This window comes from Procambarus clarkii, chromosome 64 (genome assembly GCF_040958095.1).
Source record: "Procambarus clarkii isolate CNS0578487 chromosome 64, FALCON_Pclarkii_2.0, whole genome shotgun sequence".
Classification (NCBI taxonomy): Eukaryota; Metazoa; Arthropoda; class Malacostraca; order Decapoda; family Cambaridae; genus Procambarus; species Procambarus clarkii.
In genome coordinates this window covers 19,236,735-19,244,563 of record NC_091213.1, presented here as the reverse complement: position 1 = coordinate 19,244,563, position 7,829 = coordinate 19,236,735, and the positions used below count along the sequence as shown (strand labels likewise).

The following is a 7,829-nucleotide window of genomic DNA, read 5'->3' as shown; positions in this document are numbered from 1 at the left end:
TTCTATTAAACCTGTGAGGCACGATTTACCATCTCTGAACCCATGTTGGAGGTGCGTTACAAAGTTATTTCCCTCCAGATGCTCTACGAGCCTTTTCCTCACAATCTTCTCCATCACCTTGCATGGTATAAAAGTTAAGGAAACTGGCCTGTAATTCAGTGCCTCTTGCCTGTCACCCTTTTTGTATATTGAGACCACGTTAGCTGTCTTCCAACTTTCTGGTATGTCTCCTGTTTCCAGTGACCTGTTATACACCATAGAGAGTGGCACACTTAGTGCTTCTGCACCTTCCTTTAGTATCCATGGTGAGATTCTATCAGGCCCAACAGCCTTTGTCACATCCAGCTCCAGCAGACACCTTTTGACCTCATCACTGGTGAGGTCAAATTCCTCCAAGGTTGCTTGGTTTGCCGCCTCCTCATTTAGTGCAGGGGCTTCTCCTTGTTCTATTGTGAAGACCTCCTGGAATCTCTTGTTGAGTTCTTCACACACCTCCTTGTCATTCTCTGTGTATCTGTTCTCCCCTGTCCACAGCTTCATCACTTGTTCCTTCACTGCTGTTTTCCTCCTGATGTGGCTGTGGAGCAGCTTTGGTTGGGTCTTGGCTTTACTCGCAATGTCATTTTCAAACTCTCTCTCTGCTTCCCTCCTCACTCTGATGTACTCATTTCTGGCCCTCTGGTATCTCTCCCTGCTCTCTGGTGTTCTGTTATTTCTGTAGTTTCTCCATGTTCTTTTACTCAGTTGTTTCGCTACCTTACATTCCTGGTTGAACCATGGGTTTTTCTGTTGTTTTTCGTTTTTCTCCTTTTGGACGGGGATAAACCTGTCTGCAGCTTCCTGGCACTTCTGGGTGACAAAATCCATCATGACCTGCACATTCTTGTCTCTAAGTTCTGTTTCCCATGGTATTACCCTGAGGAAGTTCATCATCTCGTCATATTTTCCTCTTCGGTAATTCAGTCTTTTCCCCTCCGATCCCATCCTTGGATAGGTTATCCCTACGTCCACCAAGTACTCAAAGCTATATGGCGGTGGCAGTGATGGCAGCTGTATGGTGGTGGTGGTGATGGCAGCTGTATGGTGGTGGTGGTGATGGCAGCTGTATGGTGGTGGTGGTGATGGCAGATGTATGGCGGTGGTGGTGGTGGCAACTGTATGGCGGTGGCAGTGATGGCAGCTGTATGGTGGTGGCAGTGGTGGCAGCTGTATGGCGGTGGTGGTGGTGGCAGCTGTATGGCGGTGGCAGTGATGGCCGCTGTATGGTGGTGGTGGTGGTGGCAGCTGTATGGCGGTGGCAGTGATGGCAGCTGTATGGTGGTGGTGGTGGTGGCAGCTGTATGGTGGTGGCAGTGATGGCAGCTGTATGGTGGTGGTGGTGGTGGCAGCTGTATGGTGGTGGTGGTGGTGGCAGCTGTATGGTGGTGGCAGCTGTATGGCGGTGGCAGTGATGGCAGCTGTATGGTGGTGGCAGTGATGGCAGCTGTATGGTGGTGGTGGTAGCAGCTGTATGGTGGTGGCAGTGATGGCAGCTGTATGGCGGTGGTGGTGGTGGCAGTTGTATGGCGGTGGTGGTGGTGGCAGCTGTACTCATCTAGTTGTGTTTGCGGGGGTTGAGCTCTGGCTCTTTGGTCCCGCCTCTCAACCGTCAATCAACAGGTGTATAGATTCCTGAGCCTATTGGGCTCTATCATATCAACACTTGAAACTGTGTATGGAGTCAGCCTCCACCACATTACATCCTAATGCATTCCATTTGTCAACCACTCTGACACTAAAAAAGTTCTTTCTAATATCTCTGTGGCTCATTTGGGCACTCAGTTTCCACCTGTGTCCCCTTGTGCGTGTTCCCCTTGTGTTAAATAGACTGTCTTTATCTAACCTATCAATTCCCTTCGGAATCTTGAATGTGGTGATCATGTCCCCCCTAACTCTTCTGTCTTCCAGCGAAGTGAGGTTTAATTCCCGTAGTCTCTCCTCGTAGCTCATACCTCTCAGCTCGGGTACTAGTCTGGTGGCAAACCTTTGAACCTTTTCCAGTTTAGTCTTATCCTTGACTAGATATGGACTCCATGCTGGGGCTGCATACTCCAGGATTGGTCTGACATATGTGGTATACAAAGATCTGAATGTTTCTTTACACAAGTTTCTGAATGCCGTTCGTATGTTGGCCAGCTTGGCATATTCCGCTGATGTTATCTGCTTTATTTGTGCTGCAGGAGACAGGTCTGGCGTGATATCAACCCCCAAGTCTTTTTCCTTCTCTGACTCCTGAAGAATTTCCTCTCCCAGATGATACCTTGTATCTGGCCTCCTGCTCCCTACACCTATCTTCATTACATTACATTTGGTTGGGTTAAACTCTAACAACCATTTGTTCGACCATTCCTTCAGCTTGTCTAGGTCTTCTTGAAGCCTCAAACAGTCCTTTTCTGTTTTAATCCTTCTCATAATTTTAGCATCGTCCGCAAACATTGAGAGAACTGAATCGATACCCTCCGGGAGGTCATTTACATATATCAGAAACAAGATAGGACCGAGTACAGAGCCCTGTGGGACTCCACTGGTGACTTCACGCCAATCGGAGGTCTCACTCCTCACCGTCACTCTCTGCGTCCTATTGCTTAGATACTCCCTTATCCACTGGAGCACCTTACCAGCTACACCTGCCTGTCTCTCCAGCTTATGTACCAGCCTCTTATGCGGTACTGTGTCAAAGGCTTTCCGACAATCCAAGAAAATGCAGTCCGCCCAGCCCTCTCTTTCTTGCTTAATCTTTGTCACCTGACCATAGAATTCTATCATGCCTGTAAGGCAAGATTTACCCTCCCTGAACCCATATTGGCGATTGGTCACGAAGTCCCTTCTCTCCAGATGTGTTACCAGGTTTTTTCTCACGATCTTCTCCATCACCTTGCATGGTATACAAGTCAAGGACACTGCCCTGTATGGCGGTGGCGGTGATAGCAGCTGTATGGTGGTGGTGGTGGTGGCAGCTGATGGTGGCAGGGCCACGAGTGGTGTAGTGGAGTGGGCAGGTAGCGGTGACGATGGTGGGGTGTTAAGGTAGGACGCACATGCACACAAACACACACACACACACACACACACACACACACACACACACACACACACACACACACACACACACACACACACACACACACACACACACACACACACACATATAATAACCCATGGTTTAATAGACAGTGTCAGGAAGCAAAGGTGAGAAGCAGGTGGGAGTGGAGGAAGTACAGAAGACAAAGGACAGAGGACAACAGGATTAGATGTAACAGAGCTAGGAATGATTACATTAACATAAGACGAGTGTCGGAAAGAAATTATGAGAATGATATTGCAGTCAAAGCGAAAAAGCAACCTAAATTACTACATAGCCATATAAGAAGGAAGATGTCGGTAAATGACCAAGTGACAAGACTGAGGAAAACAGAAGGGGCATATACAGAAAGCGACAAGGAAATCTGCGAGGTACTGAATGCAAAATTCCATGGAGTGTTCACAACCGAGCCTGAGCAGCTCCCATTGTTAGAAGAGATTACCCAAGATGAAAAAGACTATCAGATATAGAGGTGACAGCAGAGGATGTAATGAAACAGTTGACAACACTGGATGCCAGTAAAGCTGTTGGACCAGACAAAGTATCACCGTGGATACTTAAAGAGGCAGCGCAGGCTCTCAGCGTGCCTCTGGCAACGATCTTTAATGAGTCACTTATGTCGGGAGAATTGCCCAGTTGCTGGAAGGAGGCAAATGTCGTACCGATTTTCAAGAAAGGTGATAGGGAGGAGGCACTTAACTACAGACCCGTATCACTGACAAGCATCCCCTGCAAAATACTTGAAAGAATAATTAGGCTAAGACTTGTTGAGCACCTGGAGAGCATTGGGTTTGTAAACAAGCACCAACATGGGTTCTGGACAGGGAAATCATGCCTAACAAACCTTTTAGAATTCTATGATACAGTAACAAGGATAAGGCAGGACAGAGAAGGCTGGGCAGACTGCATATTTCTTGACTGCCAAAAGGCCTTTGATACAGTACCGCACATGAGACTGCTATACAAACTTGAGAGGCAGGCAGGAGTAAGCGGAAAGGCCCTAGTATGGGTGAAGAACTACCTAACAGGAAGGAGCCAGAGGGTAATGGTAAGGGGCGAGAAGTCGGACTGGCGAACAGTAACAAGTGGAGTACCTCAAGGATCGGTGCTGGGACCAATCCTCTTTCTAATTTACGTAAATGATATGTTTACAGGAGTGGAATCATACATGTCGATGTTTGCGGATGACGCAAAATTAATAAGAAGAGTGTGACAGACGAGGATTGTAGGATCCTCCAAGAGGACTTAAACAGGCTGCAGAGATGGTCAGGGAAATGGCTACTGGAGTTTAACACCAGTAAATGTAAAGTTATGGAAATGGGATCAGGTGACAGGAGACCAAAGGGACAGTACACAATGAAGGGGAACAGCCTACCTGTAACGATTCGAGAAAGAGACCTGGGAGTGGATGTGACACCTAATCTAACTCCTGAGGCACATATAAATAGGATAACGACAGCAGCGTACTCTACACTGGCGAAAATTAGAACTTCATCCAGAAACCTAAATGAGGAGGCTTTTAGGGCGCTTTACACTGCCTACGTGAGACCCGTCTTAGAGTATGCCACGCCATCATGGAGCCCCCACCTGAAGAAACACATAAAGAAACTGGAGAAGGTTCAGAGGTTTGCGACGAGGCTTGTCCCAGAGTTACGAGGGATGGGATATGAAGAGTGGCTGAAGGAACTGAACCTTACGACACTAGAGAAAAGAAGGGAGAGAGGAGATATGATAGGGACATATAAAATACTCAGGGGAATTGACAAAGTGGAAATAGATGAAATGTTCACACGTAATAATAACAGAACGAGGGGACAAGGGTGGAAACTGGAAACTCAGATGAGTCACAGAGATGTTAGGAAGTTTTCTTTTAGCGTGAGAGTTGTGGAAAAATGGAATGCACTTGGGGAACAGGTTGTGGAAGCAAATACTATTCATACTTTTAAAACTAGGTATGATAGGGAAATGGGACAGGAGTCATTGCTGTAAACAACCGATAGCTGGAAAGGCGGGATCCAAGAGTCAATGCTCGATCCTGCAAGCACAAATAGGTGAGTACAAATAGGTGAGTACACACACATAAACACGCATACACTCACACATCCTGGGCGGGACAGAAATTGGGAATCTGTACACCAGTTGATTGATGGTTGGGAGGCGGAACCAAAGAGCCAAAGCTCAACCCCAGCAAGCACAAATAGGTGAGTACAAACTTCTTATCAGCTCTGCTCGTAAGAAGAGGCTGGAGTTTTGAGAATATGGTTATTCAGGGCAGTGAAAATTTCAGTGATTGCATATCAGGCACCATAACAATTGGAGGCCAAAAAATTATAGTAGAAGACATATATAACCCCCCATCAAATGACAGAAGACCCAGACAGGAATATGATAGAAACAACATGGACACCATCAATATAATAGAGAGAGAGCAGCTTCTGTGACTAGCACGAACGGATCCAGACTACTAATCATGGGAGACTTCAACCACGGCAAGATAGATTGGTGAGAACAGAGACTCACATGGAGGACCAGACACATGGAGAGCTAAGCTGCTGGACGTGACAACAAGAAACTTTCTAAGCCAACACATCAAGGGGCCGATAAGAATGAGATGAGAGGATGAACCAGCTATGTTTGATCTGATGTTTATCCTATATGTGTCGGATATAAGGGAAGTTAAGATGGAAGCACCCTTGGGAATGAGTGATCACAGTGTATTGATCTTTGTGTACCTGGTAGAGCTAGGAATTTTCTTCCCCCAAAAAGAACTGGGAAACAAAGGCCAGGCATACCGAAAGGGAAATTATGAGGAGATGAGACAATTCCTAAAGGATAATCCATGGAACACAGAACTCAGAAATAAGTCTGTACAAGACATGATGGACTATGTCACCCAAAAATTTCAGGAAGCAATTAACAGGTTTATCCCTGCCAAGCAGGAAAAATACGAGAAGCAAAAGAAAAATCCGGGGTTTAATAGGGCATGCATGAAAGCAAATAAACAGAGCAAAAGGGAGTGGAGAAACATCCGAAATAACAGAACACCAGAAAGCAGAGAGACATTCCAGAGAACCAGGAAAGAGTTTGTTAGTGTGAAAAAAGAAGCAGAGAAAAATTATGAAAATAATATAGGTAATAAAGCCAAGACCGAACCAAAGCTACTCCGCGGTCACATCAGGAGAAAAACAACAGTGAAGGAACAGGTGATGAAACTTAGAACTGGTGAGGACAGGTACATAGAAAAAGAAAAAGAGGTGTGTGAATAACTCAACAAGAGGTTCCAGGAGGTCTTCACAATAGAACAAGGTGAGATCACTGCGCTGGGAGAGGTGGCAGTAAACCAGGTGACTTTGGAAGGGATCGAAATTACAAGAGATGAGGTCAAGAGGCACTTGTTAGATCTGAACAGGAGAAAGGCTGTTGGCCTGGAAGGAATCTCTCCATGGGTATTGAAAGAGTGTGCATAAGCACTTTGCTTGCCACTCTCCGTAGTGCTTAGTAGGTCACTAGGATCAGGTGACAAAGATTCTAGGATCAGGTGACAAAGATTAAGCAAGAAAGAGAAGGATGGGCGGACTGCATTTTTTTGGACTATCGGACAGCCTTTAACACAATACTCCATAAAAGGCTGATGCATTAGCTGGAGAAACAGGCAGGAGTAACTGGTAGGGCGCTTTAGCGGATAAGGGAAAACATAAGCAAGAGGAAGCAGAGACTTACAGTGAGAGGTGAGACCTCACATTTGCGTGAAGTCACCAGTGGAGTCCCACACGGCTCAGTACTTTGACCTATTTTGTTTCTAATATACGTAAATGATCTCCCAGAGGGTATAAACTTATTCCTCTGTGTTTGCTGACGACGCCAAAATTATGAAAAGGATTAGGACAGAGGAGGACAGTTTAAGGCTTCAAGAAGACCTGGACAAGCTGCTGGAATGGACGAACAAATGGTTGTTAGAGTTTAATCCAAGCAAATGTAATGATATGAAGATAGGCGTAGTGAGCAGGAGACCAGATACCAGGTATCATTTGGGAGATGAAAAACTTGAAGACTCTTAGAGAGATTAGACCTGGGGATTAATATCACGCCAGGTCTGACCCCTGAATCCCATATCAAGAGGATACTATCAGCAGCATATGCCCGGTTGGCTAACATAAGAACTGCCTTTAGAAACTTGTGTAAGGAATCTTTCAGAAATTTGTATATCACATAAGTCAGACCAATCCTGGAGTATGCGGCTCCAGCATGGAGTCCATATCTAGTCAAGCATAAGACTAAACTGGAAAAGGTTCAAAGGTTTGCCACCAGACTAATACTCGAACTGAGGGGTATGAGCTATGAGGAGAGACTACAGGAATTAAACCTCACGTCACTGGGAGACAGAAAAGTTAGAGGGGACATGATCACCACATACAAGATTCTCAGAGGAATTGATAGGGTAGATAAAGACAGACTCTTTAACACAAGGGGCACACGTACTAGGAGACGCATGTGGAAATTGAGTACCAAAATGAGCCATAGAGACATTAAAAAAGAATTTTTTGAGTGTCAGAGCAGTAGACAAATGGAATGCATTAGGAAGTAATGTGGTAGAGGCTGACTCCATACAAAGTTTCAAATGTAGATATGATAGAGCCCAGTAGGCTCAGGAACCTGTACATTAGCTGATTGACAATTGAGAGGCGGGACCAAAGAGCTAGAGCTCAAC

The 7,829-nt window shown here is 45.8% G+C and overlaps 1 protein-coding gene across 1 annotated transcript in view; it reads right to left on the bottom strand.

Moving 5' to 3' along the window:
• Positions 1 to 7,829, bottom strand: part of LOC123769106 (neural cell adhesion molecule 2) — a 255,815-nt gene that overhangs the window by 195,338 nt on the left and 52,648 nt on the right. The window lies entirely within an intron of this gene.